Genomic DNA, 16,463 nt, shown 5'->3' on the forward strand with positions numbered 1-16,463 from the left:
GAAAGACTAATATAGTGATTTTCCCCTTTTAGAGAAGGGTGAGACATAAGTAAGTTTATAAATATATACATGGGGGCATGAGTGTGTAAAAGAATCTTATCTTTTTTAAGCTATATTTTATGCTTCCTTTTAAAAATAAACATGTGTACATACTTGCAAATTACATATAAAGTCCTGCATCAGAGGAAACATACAACTGTAACCGAGGTCAAAGTAGAGCAGACCCTGTGCACAAGCACAGGAACTATTACTTGCCTTTCCTTAGTGGTACCTATTGTGCTCTAAAGACACCTTAGCCAAACATTTAAACACATTACAACAGCATTTCATTACTGTGTTTCTACTGAGTTTATAACCTTGATACAGGAGGTTTCCAAACAAAAGTGGAGATTTTCCTTTACCCCAGACTCCATTACATCCCAGACTTTATCAAAAGGAGATTAATGTAATTTAATTCCAAAAGTTCCACTTCTGTAGTAATTTTGCTTTTAGATGTACTTTTTCAGTTTGTCCACTACCCACAATAAGATGACAAAGTTAATTGTCCATTCATGAAATTTCAAGGCTCTGATAATCTCTGAACCCCTGGGAAGGTGATGGAACAAATCTGAAAGTGCCCAGGAAGGGTGAGCCCAGATTCACAAAGAGAAAGTCATGCCTGAGTGCCCCAGGAGCCTTCTATAATGAAACAACTGGCTTTACTGGGATGGGAGAGCAAATGGGTACTGTCTGTTGACACTGGGCCTTACACAATCCCTATGGAGAAGCTGATGAAGGATGGACTGGCTGAGCAGATTGTGATGTGGATTGGAAACTGGCTACGTGGCCAGGCCTAGAAGGTGGTGACTGAGGCCACAAAATCCAGCTGGAGGTCAGTATCTAACAGTGTACATCACGGATCAACACCAAGTGTCATTCTGTTCAGCATCTTCATTAATGAGCTGGGACACAACAGACCCTTAGCAAGTCTGCAGATGACACAAAACAGTAAGTAGTGACAGATACATCCAACAGCTGTGCCAGAGACACCTCAGCAGGCTAGAGAAACACACACCTCAGCAAGTTCAGCAAGGGCAAGTGCAAAGACCTGCATCTGGGGAAGAACACCCCCGAGCACCACTCAGACCAGGCACAATCCCAGAACGACCAGCTGGAAAGAAGCTTTGCAAAGAACCTGTTGGACATGAAGATCAGCATCAGCAAGCAAGTATCCTTGCAGCAAAGGTTACTGGTTATGATGGGCTGCATTGGCAGGAGTGCTGCCAGCAGGTAGAGGGAGACAATCCTGCTCCTTTCATCAGCAGTGGTGAGGCCTCGCCTGGAGTGCTGTGTCCAGATATGGGCTCCCCAGTATACAAGATGTATGAACACACTGCAGAGTCCAGAAAACAGTCAGGAAGATGATTACAGGCTGATGAGAGAAGGAAGAGAGATCTGGGACAGTCGAGTCTAGAGAAGGCTCAGGAGGGAGCTTGCCAATGTATATAAATACCTGAAGGGGGTGCAAAGAGGACAAAGCTAAACTCTTTTCAGAGGTGCCCAATGCCAGGAGCAGAGGTAACAGGCACAAACTGAAAAATCAGAAAACACTTTTCCACTGTGAAGGTGACTGAGCACTGGCAGAAGCTGCCCAGACAGGTTGCAGAGTCTCCATCCTTGAAGATACTCAAAAGCTGCCCTGGACATGGTTCTGGGCAATGTGGTTTAGGTGTCTTTGCCCAAGTAGACAGGAGCTGGACCCATGACCTGCAGAGGTCTTTTCCAACCTCACTCACCCTGTGAGTCTGTGAACACATATGGAGAAGTCATTAAGTAAATTCAAACAACAATATAGATTGAGCACATCCATTTTTACCTACATGTGGATCTCTAATCTTTCAGGTTAAGAATATTTTAGGAGATAGGCGTTTATGTAAGTAAAGCAAAAATTTATTTAATTCTCCTGCCAACTATCTTCCTTACACATTGTCTTCCGAAGAGTCCTGCATGACAGCTTACATAATTCGAATGCATCTGACAATTAGAAAGACTGGTTTCAGAAACTTCTGCTCTCATATTTAGACTTACAGTACAGTGCTCAGTCCTAAATTATTTTATCTTAAGGCATCGTGAACAAAAGGCAAGACTAGAAGCAAAAAGGAAGGCATAGTTCAAAGTCATTAGAATGTGTCTATTAGAACTAGTTGGTATTGCTGATGTTTTCACCTTCATAGAATCATCCTTGAATGGTTAAGGTTGGAAGATGACCCTGAAGATCACGTTAAGTTCCAACCCTCCTGCTGTAGGCAACAACACCTTCAACTAGACCAGACTGCTCAGAACAGCATCCAACCTGGCCTTGAACACCTTCAGGGATGGTGCATCCAAAACTTCCCAACTCAATCTGTTCCACCTTAGCTTTTAGCAAGATCTTATTACACACAGTCAACATGGAAAAACTATTGAGATTATTACACCTTATAATAACAAAGTAGAAACTTGCAATACAGAACTTAAAAATCCAATAGTTCACTGGTTCAAACGCAACACTCATTTTAGGAGAACACTGCTCCCTGGTTTCTCATTGAAAATATATAATTTCTTTTTAACTCTACTTAACACAGTAATTGCATTCAGTAAATAGAATATAAAGAGTATAAAGCCAAAGATGAGCTCACACAGGCAAACTAAATAAATATTTTAATCTCAAGTAACTTCACAAGATAGATCAAAAAGTCAGTGTATATAAGTTCACTCAGTAGTTTACACTGTTACTCTCTTACCTGAATCTGATGTAGTTCAAGAGTATTCAATTTGTAATCTATGGACCAATCTCAGCCTTGTAGTGATGGGCCTTTTTTCCCCAGGGTTGCTCAGGAGCAAGCAAACCAAAGACAGTGAGACCATTGTCAGCTTCTAGGTTTAGAATAATTGGGCATCACTTGCATTTCAAGGCTGACCTGTGGGGCTGTCCTGTGCAGAGCCAGGAGCTGAACTTGATGGTCCTTGTGGATCCTCTCCAACTCAGGATATTTTACAATTCTCAAGAATACAAATAAGAGCTACAGCTCATTCTCCTCCTCATGAAGAGCTACAGCTCATTTGTCTAAACTAAGAAACCTCTGTGAGATGAGGGCAACAAGAGGTAGACTATGATAGAACTCAAGCTCCAGAACTCTGTTAAGATCCAAGCAAGGAAAACAATACAGGAGAATGGTACACTTGCAGTACACTTACACCACTTACTACTTTTCACATAAGAGGGTGTTTGCACTATATATATTTTCAGTTGGCATGGCCCATAAGTAAGGGAGCACAACATACAACTTTACAAATCACAGAAAGAAGCTGTGGTACAGCCAAACAGAAGAGGTGGATGTGCACTCTATGGTTCATCACTGTGCTCTTGCTCACTAATACTTGGTAAACCAACACAAATAAAAGAGCAGCTCTGTAAAAGCAAAAAGAAAAGTAGCTAACAGTGGTGTAGGAAAGATAAACTCTAAACACAAGACTAAGAAAACAGCTCTTGACGTTTTAAAGTTAGTTCAGCTAAAATTTCCTGTATTGACATCTCAAGGATTTACATAGCAATGGAAAGTAGTACCTTAAAAGTGCAGATCTGTAAAAAAGAATCCACTACACAATTCAAGTCTAACAAATATGAAGTCTGAAGATGAAAAATACCTTCATCATCCAAGTTAAGGCTTCAATATTTGGCAAGACTGCAGTGAATGCTATCCTAATAACCTACTCATAATGCAAAAGTAAAAACTCTGACTTAAGAATTCTAAATCCCTGAATGTTACAAAGGACTGAATGCATGATTTTTCCTTCTAAACACTAGTATGAAGAGTCCTCATTTACAGAGCAATGCAAGCACCTTTCCAAAAAGTTAAGAGAAAACCTACCATCACATAGAAGCAGATACTGTCATTTGATCCCAATTTTCTCCATACATGCAAGCACTGTTCCTGTATTTTTCCCTAAGATCCTAAGTAGTGATATTTTATTTTGTAACAAACTTCATTCATTGCAATGCATATAGTAGCCCCATATGACACAAAAAGCACAAGTAAAAATTTCATGGATTGACATGAATTCTATCATTCTATTTTAATCACTGTTGGGCACATCAGATCATTTAAAGTATATACACACACTAGAGATTTATCATTTAGTGATGGGTAACAAATGGCTAATCAACATATATCATCACTATGCGTTAAGATCACTGTATTTGTTTCCAGGTGAACAATTTCTTTCGGAATACACTGCTCCTATACCTAAAGACAAAAATTGTTTCCATCAACTAAAGGGAGCAGTAAGCTGCAAAGAGTTGCTACATTCTGAAAGGGGGGGGGGGGGGGGAAATGACTAATCCTTGATTTTAGAAATGAGACACAGTGATTGACATGGTTTTGATGAAAACTTGAGCATGAATGACAAGCCTAAAGAAAGAGCATGGTATTAGAGAAAAAGCAATCTGTTTCAAGACAGTTATCTGATCTAGCTGCTTTTCTGCCTGTTCTGCTCCAGTGCCAGGGCAAGATTCTTTCTTATCTCCAAGAATGCTGCTCTTTCTTGCACCCAATGATACACTGGTCTCACTCATAAGCACATGACTGCTCTCCTAACTCATTCCGGGCAGCAGGCATGTTATTTGAAAACAACTTGAAGAGCAGCATTACTTCAGTGCACACCTTCTTAGAGTTGCTGTATGGTGCTATAACTATGCTACACCTCAGTTCCCTCTAGCCCCAAAATACAGCAAAGACCAGATAATACTATAGAGCAGCTGACGAAATGATTATCACCTGCTTTCTGAAAAGAAAAAAAGTCAAAATTCAGAAGAATGCAGACATCAGCATCCCTATATTGGTCAATAACAATATAGTATGCATAGCAATGGGTTAACAACAGGAAAAACAATTTGTAGGTGTGGAACAGGAAAAATAAGAGAAACTGTAGGACTGGGAAAGCCTTAAGTGACAGAGTAAGAAGCAACACTGTGGATCTTCAAACCCCCAAACCAAGCAGGTGGAGTGCTCAATGAACCTATGCACAGCCTGAGCACAGTAGTGTTGTGCACCTACACTCCAGTCGTATCAACCACGTGCTCCAAGGAGGTTGCACCATGGAAACAAGGCAAGGTCACACAGATTTTCCAAGAATACTCCCTAGAATTGCAAGATGCCTGTCACTTGGCAAGCCTTCCAGACACTACTCATGCTGATAGCTGTGACAATTTGACCAGGAGACACTAAACTAAAAAGCTTGTAATGAACAAGGAAATCTGATGTCTTAAGGATGATTTTGTACTTAACAAGACATACCCCATTGAAATTAGAAGCAAGGATTGGATTTCCCAATGCTACTTCCAGCTCGATTTACATAATATACCTACTGACTCTGAAGATGTACAGAAACCCCATGCTGGGATGTTCTGAAGACTGTTGAATACAAACAAAAAAGCCTAAATATTAAATATTTAATGAGTTGTAAGTAGGAGTAAAATCACACTACAATCTCATTAACTGCTATAAAAATCAGTGACTGTTATAATTTAAACATTTAGCAAATTGATTAATTACCCATATTTTGAGAATTTTCTTAATTCATTCTATTGTCCTCTGATCACAAAGAAGAGAATGAACTTTCAAGAATGGGATAACAGATTTGAACATATGCCATATGCTTTACCCAACTATTCATCCAATTTTGTTTAACTCTTGCTATTTATACACTAAATGGAAAATCAACTTTTGATCTCCCACAGCCCGGTATCTACCATATGGACATACTCTACATTTAAAAAAAATTAAACACAGGGCCTGTTAACTCAACTAAATTCAAAAGGCTCTACAGCAGCATTTGCTAGACTAGAGTCCACATAACAGACAACCTCCATGCTGAATTTCACAGTAGTCATTTCCAACATCTTACCTGCTAATGAACAGTAGTTATTTCATGGATGACAAAAATCATGTTCATTATAGGGTTTCAACAAATTGCATCAGGGCTAAAAAAAAAAAATCTTAAGGGCAACAACCGTCTCTGTTCCTTTACAATTAAAGCTATAAAATACTGACATTAAAAAGCCAGTTTTTCCTGGGAATGATGCTGTGGTGACTAAGTATAAGTATTGGTAGTGCTAAAAATCAGGCTCAGCACAGAAACATTTTAGAAACATCCTTAAGGAAGCCAAACACCACTTTCTTATCTTATCAGCATGCTAACTAGCTGATTATAATCTATACCTACCTGTAAAATCTATTTGTATCTTCAAATCCCCACCATTTATTTTCATTTTTAAAAGTAAAGTTCATCTGATTATTTCCCTGAAATTTACTGGAGAAAAAGTTTTTTTAAAAAAAGGAAAAGGTTTTGAAAGCTCTAAGGTACAAGCTTCCCTAAACAAAGTCTGTATGAATAATAAGATTGAAGTACAGTAGCAACCTGTCTCAGAGGAAAAAAAAAAAAGAAAAACAGGTTTAATCTATGTAGGCATATCTATCTCTGAGCTTTGTTTTTGATTGGCTTGCTAATATAGTTATATCAATTCAGTAGAGACTCAAAGTAGGTAACTATTTTAACATCTTGTTTCCCTACTCTTAAACTACTTGTCTATCAGCAAGGAACTGACTTTTATTTTTAAGCAAGCCAGTATTAACAGCCTCATTTCTAGTCAAAGGGACTGCAGTCCCCATGCAAAACAGGTTGAAACATACAACAATATTTAAGAAAAGTGCTGTGGGAACTTGATGCACTGTATAAATACAGCATGTGCTAACAATTTCAAATTGTTTCAAGTTATTAGCTAGGACTTCCTACTGCAAAATTCAATGGAAATCCTTGCCAAAAGATATCAGATACTACAAAGACAGCAGGTCTTTGACAGCAGGTCAACAAAGTACCAAAACATATTCCTGGACAGAAATACAACCACTTGAGAACCACATACTTTAACATTAATTGTTGCAGAATAAAATTCACTTTCTTCTGAATAGCTCCATCCAGAAACTACTAACGAAGGCTGTATCATCATTAGTATCTTCACAGCCATTTCCCTTTGTAGCATTTATTGCCTGTAATATCCATCTTCAACTATGTAAGTTCTAATCACACACTAATGCTTTACTATTGATCAAGCAGCACTCAGGAAAAAAGAATAAAAGGTAATCCACATATGGTTTCTTAGAAAAAAAAATCTGCAATTTTTTTTTGGGATGCTTACCATGAAAGCCAAAGACCAGGGACAAATACCACCTGTGGACAAGGTCACTGTAAACCAAATGCAGACTGGCAAAGGAAGATGAGAAACCTCACAGAGTGTTAAGCATGTATCAATTCCCTTTTCATAAGTAAATTACTCCAGCCTACAATACTGTCAATCCACACTTGCACTAGTATTAAATATTTCACCACACAATTTGTTACTTTGATTTTAAAGGATCTTAAGCTTTCTTAGCTCTTAATTTTAGTAAGCATCAGTAAAAGGATATTGAAGAATCTACCTCAGCACTTTTTCTTGTGAACTCAATAGTAACCAGAGAAGGTCACTGTATTCCTGAAATGCTTTCACCACCAGCTGATGACAAGGTTTATCGAGCATTAAAGGCATCCTGCGCTGCCATTACTAATCCTGACTCTTCTGCCAATCCACTTACATCTCTACCCTTCCACATGCACCACAAAAAGAAAAGAAGTTGCCTTTTGGCACACCATGTCAGGCAGATCTTGAGGCAGTAAGTTCAGCATTATAGTATTTGTTACCTATCCTACAGTCAGCAGTTATTTAAATACCAACTCAAATTCTACTATTTTTTAACATATTACAATATTGTCTCGCTCTGTAAACCCTTTCTTTTTTTTATAATCAACATTTCTGAGTTCTGTATTTGTTTTAATACAGAGTCCGCTTTATTAAAGGAAGTAAAAACATCTTAAGTTTAAATGACTTCCTAAAATACTTAACTCCATGTTTTAGCCAATTTCTAAATAAAGAAGAAACTGGATAAAACACTGCACAAATGACACTCAAATTTTTTTATTAGTTATTTTATACTTACCTTCTCGCAGTGTTTCTAAGTTCTCTATTTTTAAAATTCTGGAATACTCAAAAGTATATCCTGCCTACAGTGAAAAGCAATTAGATCATTTTTACCCTCCCAATTGATTTTCTTCCCCATTTAAACAGAAAGCATTCAAAGCAATTATGACTGTGTCCCTCCCTCTGTCAGAAAAGCAAGAATAAAACCTATTTCCTCAGTAACAGGTACTGAAAATTCTCTTCCAGGTTTAGGAACCTACAATTTGGTAGTTGCACATAAATCACCACTGTAGAATTTAGGCATCTCATCGGAGAGGTAACTACCTTCATTGCTTGTGATCATATTCTTAACCAAGTAAGCCAGCCAAAGGCCATGATTTTGAAAAACTTGCAGGTACTCTTTATAAAAAAAGCTGCAGTAACAACTATTTACTTTGTCACCTCACTATTAGTCAATTGGTTCATATGAAATTCTCCAAATGCCAAGAAAATTGAGTATTTCTATCAAAGAAAAGATGCAAAATAAATTCTTGAAAAGCAAGCACTGTTGTGTCAGAGAAAGTTTTCCATCAACTGCAAGTGCAGCACAGAAACCAGTAACAAAAGTTCTGCTGTTTCACAGAGCATGCAAATCTTTGACATAGCACACTAAAAGCTGCTCTATTGTAGTATTGTAGTAAAAAAAACAGGATGTATTGAACTGGTACTCTGACAAGTCCATGGAAGCACAGTACCTGGATTACAGTGAGACACACCTCAGGCCCTGTAAAGCTACACAGCCAACAATCCTGACAGAAGTGCCAGACATCAAGGGGAACACTGTGAGGTAAAAGCAGTAGCTTGGAGAACAAAGAACAAAACTAAACTGTAGTTCTGATTGTGTTGAAAATATTGTAATAGGAATTACATACACACATGACAGAATTAAAGAAATAGAAAACACAAAATCCAAAACTAGAGATTAACAAACATCTAAACTCTTGAGTACAGAAACAGTACTGATCATGTAGAGCTCACTAAGCAAGTTGCACGCAAGTAGAAATGATGACTGTGTAACGTCTCTGACTATAGAGAGGTCCTGAAATAAACAAAAAATCCAAAAAAAACCCACTAACATCAAAAATACATCTTGTAAGGGCACAGAGGAGACCCTTCCAGAGGGTCATGCTTTCGTATTTTTTTTTGTTTACAACTCTAAACACACAACCAGTAAGCTTATCCCAAACTGTACGTCTCAAACCTTTAGAACAGTTTACATGACTGCTAATTTCTATTAACCCATGCAATATATAAACTCACAGTAGTATTTTAACATGTAAATTGCTAGTTACATTTCAATTGCTGATGATCCAAGCTTTGATTAGCCTTACAAATTACATCCATCTTTCCAAGACTTTGAACCTTATTTCCGTACCTCACACAGCCATAAAACTTTCCCAGAAAACCTATTACTTTATGACTAAAGTCTAGGCTAACACCAATATCATAATAGTAGGATTTTAACTAACACTTTTTGTGTTTTGTCATCATTTGTCCCTGTGTGTGCACCCCTGTGTTGAGATCCTAACTTCCTATATGGTTACTAACACTGAAATACTCTTAGAGGAACCAAAGACTGCTGAACCAAAGTCTGAACTTTTGTTTGCCATGGTCCACAAACAAAAAGAGCAGGAACCTGTACTGAGAACATGCCTAACTAACTGAGGTAGCTCACTACATTAAACCCTCTCCCCTAGATATAACCTCCTTCAAATAAAGCTTTTGACAGACAAAAGGAGCTTTCAGTTATTTAGACCAAATAAAGTGGTACTTTTAAAGAGGCATACTGATGTCTCCTACATTTGGTAATGGTTCATTGTTGTTTTGGGAGAAAGGCAGCAGAGGAGGCTTTTTCAAAGATAACTTCAAGAAACAATCTATTTCCAAAACTTGTAACATTTAGAAAATACAGAATAAAAACATTATTTAAAGAAACCCAGGGTATCTAGGAGAGAGGAAGATATTAAGCTACTTTGCTTAACAATGCTGAACAAAACAGCCTGCAGGCATCTTCCTGCTGTGACCTTCTATTACTAACAAACACTTTGCTCCAGCAATAAATACACTGGAGCCCCACAGCCCAGCCATGCACCAGAAACCAAGGGTGTCATTTTATTGGAAAAAATAACAGGAAGGGAAGGCCAGGAAAGTTAACATGCAACAGAGAGAGACATGTGTATTATTCTTCCTCCAGGTGATACACTACAATTTGGAAACAGTGATTAAAACCAAAGTTTTTGGACTCTACTGCTTACATGAAAATCCAAAAATTTGTATTTTTCTCCAAAAACACAACTACTCAGTGCAGAATCACAAGTACTGTAGAGTTCAAAAATACTCACGCAACAGAATCATGCTTCCCATTACCCAATCTCAACTGTTTCTCAATTTTGACATGTTAAAGAAACCCCACATGCCAAGGATTATGAAAACAGCATTACTAAGTGACTCAGGCAGAGAAAAATAAGATCTCTACAGACTCTAAAAAGCTGCTTCCTTCTCCTTTGCAGATCGGAATTTAAGTATTCCAATTAATAACATAAATGCATTAAATGCAAGAAGTTTACAGTTTTTTAACCATAATTTCTCACAAAGTATTATCTTGAAGCTAGCTATATGGCAACTTCCCTTTAATCATCAGATATCCCTTTAAATACATAGTTTGCCTGCTTCCTAATTAATACATGACCTTTGCTCTGTCTTTTCCCAACCATTCATCCTTTAACAAAGAAGAAAATATAGCATGCCACACAACAAAAAAAAACATAAAACTATTGTGATGCTACATCCCTACCATTTTAATTTCACAAATACTATCTGAAATGCTTGGCTTTTGCCATTTTTTTGTCAGACATCATAAATTTAAACTTTGCTGGTTCCAATGAATAATTAAATTTTCAAAAAGTGCAGGTAATTAAGATGACCAAAAAGTAAAACTGAGTAAGAAGTCAGCAATTATAGACTGCATGTATTTTACTAGATCTGCAAGGGACTCTAATTAAACACATATTAATTGCCCTAATCTTCTTAGGCAAGTAATAAATTGGAAGAGCTGATTAATGCACTGGATTTAGTTCAGCTTGTTAAATCTGACAACCTGGCAAAGGAAGACTATCTTGAAAAGCTCTTTTAGCTAAGTAATTGGAATTTTACTCTCAGTAATTTGCCATTCCATAATAAGAGCTATTTAGTATATTGACTCTTCATCAGTGGATTTCTCAAATACATACTAGTTATACTGGAACAGTACCATTATGCTGCTCATAAAGATTATGAAAAATTATGAACTTTGACCTTTATTGTCCATCAAAAAACACTTTTACTCTGAACACAAATTAGTGTATTTCCTTGTAGGCAATAAATCCTAATTAATTTTAATTCTAGAAACCCCTAATAACATTTTAGAAAGTCCATATGGACACATTAAGTCCTCTACACAATTCATAAAGCCAGCAACTAAACCAGTTTTCAGTATTATATAACTGCCGATGACTGCGGGACTACAATGAAACACCAGTATTCAAAGAGCTTCAATCTCTTCTCTCTTTTTTACCTATTTATGCAAACACTTCTGCACATACACATGACAAGGGAATGCAACATTTCTGTAATATCAGCCATAAAAAAATGGAAAAGTTGGAACTTCCTACTAGAGATTATTTCCAATAGAGAACTGGAAACCTCCAGGTAGAGACTTTAAAAGTCTGATATCTCTCCAACAGCTACTTACTCCTAGCTTATAATATGGAAGAAATGCATAAAGTTTCACTCATAAATAATAAAAAAAAAAAGTATCTCCCTTGCTAAGGAAAACAAGCAGCAAGTAAAGACAAGGGAACCAGACATTTCTATACTTGAAAAATGTTTTGAAGTATTCCATGAAAGCTGAAACAGCTCTTCATATGTCCCAGAAAATGTGAAAGTATATAAAGTCTTTCACATAAAGAAGCTTAGAAAGTCATGTGTTCCAAATCAAGTTCAGTCAGAAAACAAATCCTAAACATAAAAATATCTAGCTGCCATCAAATTTTCATTCCATACTCCTTATAGCTGACATTCCATACTTCTCCTGTAGAACCTGTAACCTCCAGGATCTACATTTAAACTTGTTACTCTTTTGTTAGCCAAATCTACTGTTCACACACCTTGAAAATCAGTCACAATGAACCTGAAACCTATCCTTTGTTCCTTAAGCGCAGCATCAACTAAGGAGTCAGGGAGACATCAGTTTTGATCAGCAGCATGATTTTCACAACTGAGCTTTAACACTCACAATAAGCAAAACACCAAAAAGTTGATCAGATAACACTAGAGGACTGATAATCCATGGAAGAAGACATGAAGATACCTCAAAAAACAAACTCAGTTGTCTCCAACACATTTCTTACCCATTCTTCATAATGCAGTGCAATTTACTGCTTATCACTGAGGTACCTAGCATAGGAGAAAGTTTACTGTGAGGGTGGTAAGGTACTGGAACAGGCTGCCCAAAGAAGCTGTGGAACACTTCCCTCCCTAGAAGTGTTCAAGGCCAGGTTGGATGGAGCTCTGAGCAACCTGGCTGGGTGGAAGGTGTCCCTGCCCAGGGCAGGGGATTGGAGCTACATGATCTTTCAGGTCTCTTCCAAACCCAGCCATTCTATGATTCTGTGATTGGATAAACAGGTGGCACTCAATTTCAACTCTCGTCCTCTATAGCCTTCATGAAAGAAATAGTAATTTGTCATCATAATATTAAGTGGTATAGTCTTTTTCCATTGGTTGTGTATTCCTTGCAATAAAAGGGTTGGACGTGTGCCTCAGGCTCCCATGTGCTACTACAAGAAACCACCAGTAGAAAACCACTTCCAACTACTTTCCAGTTGATGGCATTGACCATTTAAGGGTCTGATAGACTTGTTAGCTGCATTTAGGTTATGACAAGAAATTCCATATCTGAACTTGATGTCTCTAACAGAGAAACCTTCAAGGCTTATAGAAAGACACATGATGAGAAAAGCCTTCAAATTTCAGGATTTGTGTAACAGAAAGTGAAAGAGAACTAGAATGCTAAATACCTCAGCTTCCTAGCACAGCGTCAGTTTGAAATATGACAAATATTCAGTTTGTGATTTGCCTGCGCTCCATTTCATTGCTCGAGAAGACATACCACAGCTTTATAGGTGGCAGAATACAGTTTGTCATAAATCAAGACTGAACAGGGAAAGTCACTGAATATTATTTAGTTAAGTGAGAAAATGGACAGCTAGAGTTGAAAAATCCTTGGTGAAAAGGAAGTATTCAGATGACAGGATGTGCTTCATCTGTCAGGAGCAAAAAGCCAGTAACTACAACTTCTGGTGCAGAAGATGCTGGGTTCTGCCTCACTTGAAATAAAGAAACAAAAACTGGAAAAGCAGAATTCTGACAGAAGTTCCTATCTTTTTTGTATAATTTGTTTGCATTTTTGTAACACATTACAAAAAATAAATTTAAATCCTAAACTAAATTCTGAAAATAATAAAAAAATATTTTAGATAGAGCAGTGAGTTAAATAAACAGATTCTGGAAAACATATGGGAACAGAGAGTATGGAGTAATTTAGACCAAAGCACCTACTAATGTCTAGTTTCAGTTCAACAGACTACAATATATTCTGGTAGACTGAAATCAATTAAAAGCTAGAACCTGCATTTGCAAAGCAAATCGAAGACAGTAGAGCCCTTGTTTTCTGCCCTACAGACTTTCTAACAAAAAACCCCACAACCCAAAACCTAATTGTGATAAAAATAATTCTACATGTATCTTCTCAGCACTTTTCTACCATCTTTCCCCGTATTTATGCAGGCAGTACAAAACTTAACTTCAGCATTTCCTGTCAGCATTAAAACCCAAAATCCTGACAAGCACATGACAAAGTCTTGTGGTTGAAGATGCTATGTATTTAAATTTTCATGATATCACACTTTCCAAATGTTACCAGCATACAAATCAAACGTATGTTCTTACTGTTGCCAAAGAGCCTTCTAGGAAAAAAAACAAAAAAAAACAAAAAAAAAAAAAAAAAACAAACAAAAAAAAACAACAAAAACCCACACCTACAAGATTCCCAGTTTTCATTGACTTATCTCTCACCTTCTGAACATACCTAAACTTCGCTCTTTTGGCCCCTGAAATTGAAACCTAGAAAAAAATGTTGTTTAAAGAATTTTATAGAAATCTCTTCATGTTTCCCAAGTCATATTTGCAAGCTACAGAGACTGATAATGAAGTACCATTCCCCTCTCAACAACTTTTTCAGGATATCTCTCCACTCTAAATAGGCACACAATCTAAACTCAAAGTAAGATCTTTTGAAACACGTGCTTCTGCTATTACCTAAATGATTCAGATCTCATTGTTATTACACAAGTAGCAAAGACTTCTTTATATTTCACTTAATTATGCTTGTCCTTAGAAAAGGATATCTTAAGACTTAATTCCATTTTTCTCTCCATACATCATATTAGAACACCCATCACTTCAGAAGTTATTACACTATTTTTTAAAAATTGACATCTCTTTAAATTTTAGTAACTTTGTTAGTTTTTCTTTTTCTGACAGGTTTTAAATCCTTGTGTTTTGTGTAACTGGTCACAAGATGACATTCAGGCACAATGCTGAATTCCATGCCAACACATGGAATTGTCTTTAGCACAATTAACGAAGGATTTAAAGGTAAACAGTAGTAGTATTTCCTAGATCACACAGAACTTGAGTAGAGATCATAACTTCCCCTCCTTCAGATTCACACATATAGATAAGGAGTGTCAGACAGAGGGAAATACAACAATCCTGTAACATCCAAGAATAATCCCGAATCATGGGCTGCATTAAAAGCAGCAGGTTGAAGGAAGTGATTCTGCCCCTCTACCCTGCTCTTGCGAGACCCCACCTGAACTGCTGAGCACGGTTCCAGCTCCCCCAACATAAGAAGGACATTGAACTGTTGGTGCATGTCCAGTGGAGAGCCACAAAGCTGCTAAGAGGACTCTAGAGCACCTCCCTTGCAAAGACAGGCTGAGGAAGTTGGGGCTGTTGACCTTGAAGAAGAGAAGGGTGAGTGGAAATCCCATGGTAACCTTTTGGTATCTGAAGGGGTCTACCAGGAAGCCAAAGGGGGACACTTCATCAGGAACTGTAGCAATAGGACAAGGTGCAATGGGTACAGATTGAAAGAGGTTAGATATTAGGGAGAAATTCTTTACTGTGAGTGTGGTTAGGCACTGGAACATGTTGCCCAGGGAGGTTGTGGGTGCCCCAACCCTGGCAGTGCTCAAATCCAGGCTGGATAAGGCCTTGAGCAACCTGGTCTAGTGGGTAGGGACTTGATGATCATTAAGGTCCATTCCAATCCCTTAACATTCTATGATAATAGGATACACACTGCCAAGAACTGGCACTGCTGTGGGATGAAGGAACCAGCAAAGTCTAGCCTTGTGTTTTTTTCTAAAAGAAACTTGTATCTACAGCACAACTGACACAGGTTCAACTAAAATACTAAAAAATTCAAAACATTTATACATGAATATTTAATATACAGTTTTACTCGTGTTTCATCCTATTCTAAATAATTGTTTTCAACAGTCATCTGAGACATCTCAATGCAGCAACATGGCTTTTCTCCATGCTCATGGAACAGCTCCTAACATCTCCAAAGTCCAGAGCTCCAACAGAGCACTACCAAGCTGCATGTAAAACAGTCACCTTCAGACAGTTTGATGGCAAGGTAATTTTTTGCTATGACAGACTAATCTTTGAAGAAGGCTGTTGGAGTTTCTTTTGAATAGTGATTCACCTCAGTTCATCATATAAATTTCTGTTGATTAAATCCACACGAACATCACCTCCATTATGTGTGTACAGAGATCTTCCAGTATTCAAGACTTACCAGTTACAAATCTTGAGAAAATCCAACAACCGCAAACTTTAAGAGACATAACCCATTTGACACTTCATACAAAGACATCAGAGATCACTACAAGCCCTCATTAATTTCTACTCCATCTGCAAGATGTTTTCAACACAAAACTGCAAATACTTACTTCCAAAAATATATTGAAACAAATTCCCTACCCAAAGGTGGGGTTTGAAGAATAAATGTAGCAGATGCCAAGCAATTTCTTTAAATGCACTACTGCAAAGCAACCTTATACAATGATGAGAAGGATTATAACAGAACCTGAAGGGACAGAATTAGTTATCTTGTAATAAGGCAAAGAAAACTTGCTGTTTAGCACATGACCTGCAAATTAATATTTCTTGTAGGCTGTGACTACTTCAAAATACCATAAAATGAAAATCATTAATTGTTTGCAGCCACATGATTTCAACAAGGAAATATCAGAAACTCAGTATACAAGTTCAGTCCAAG

General features: G+C 37.4%; 1 protein-coding gene across 1 annotated transcript in view; it reads right to left on the reverse strand.

Annotated features, from left to right (window-relative positions):
- ARMC1 (armadillo repeat containing 1) overlaps nt 1-16,463 on the reverse strand; it is a 34,246-nt gene that overhangs the window by 10,554 nt on the left and 7,229 nt on the right. The window lies entirely within an intron of this gene.

This window comes from Cinclus cinclus, chromosome 1, assembly GCF_963662255.1.
Source record: "Cinclus cinclus chromosome 1, bCinCin1.1, whole genome shotgun sequence".
Taxonomy (NCBI): domain Eukaryota; kingdom Metazoa; phylum Chordata; class Aves; order Passeriformes; family Cinclidae; genus Cinclus; species Cinclus cinclus.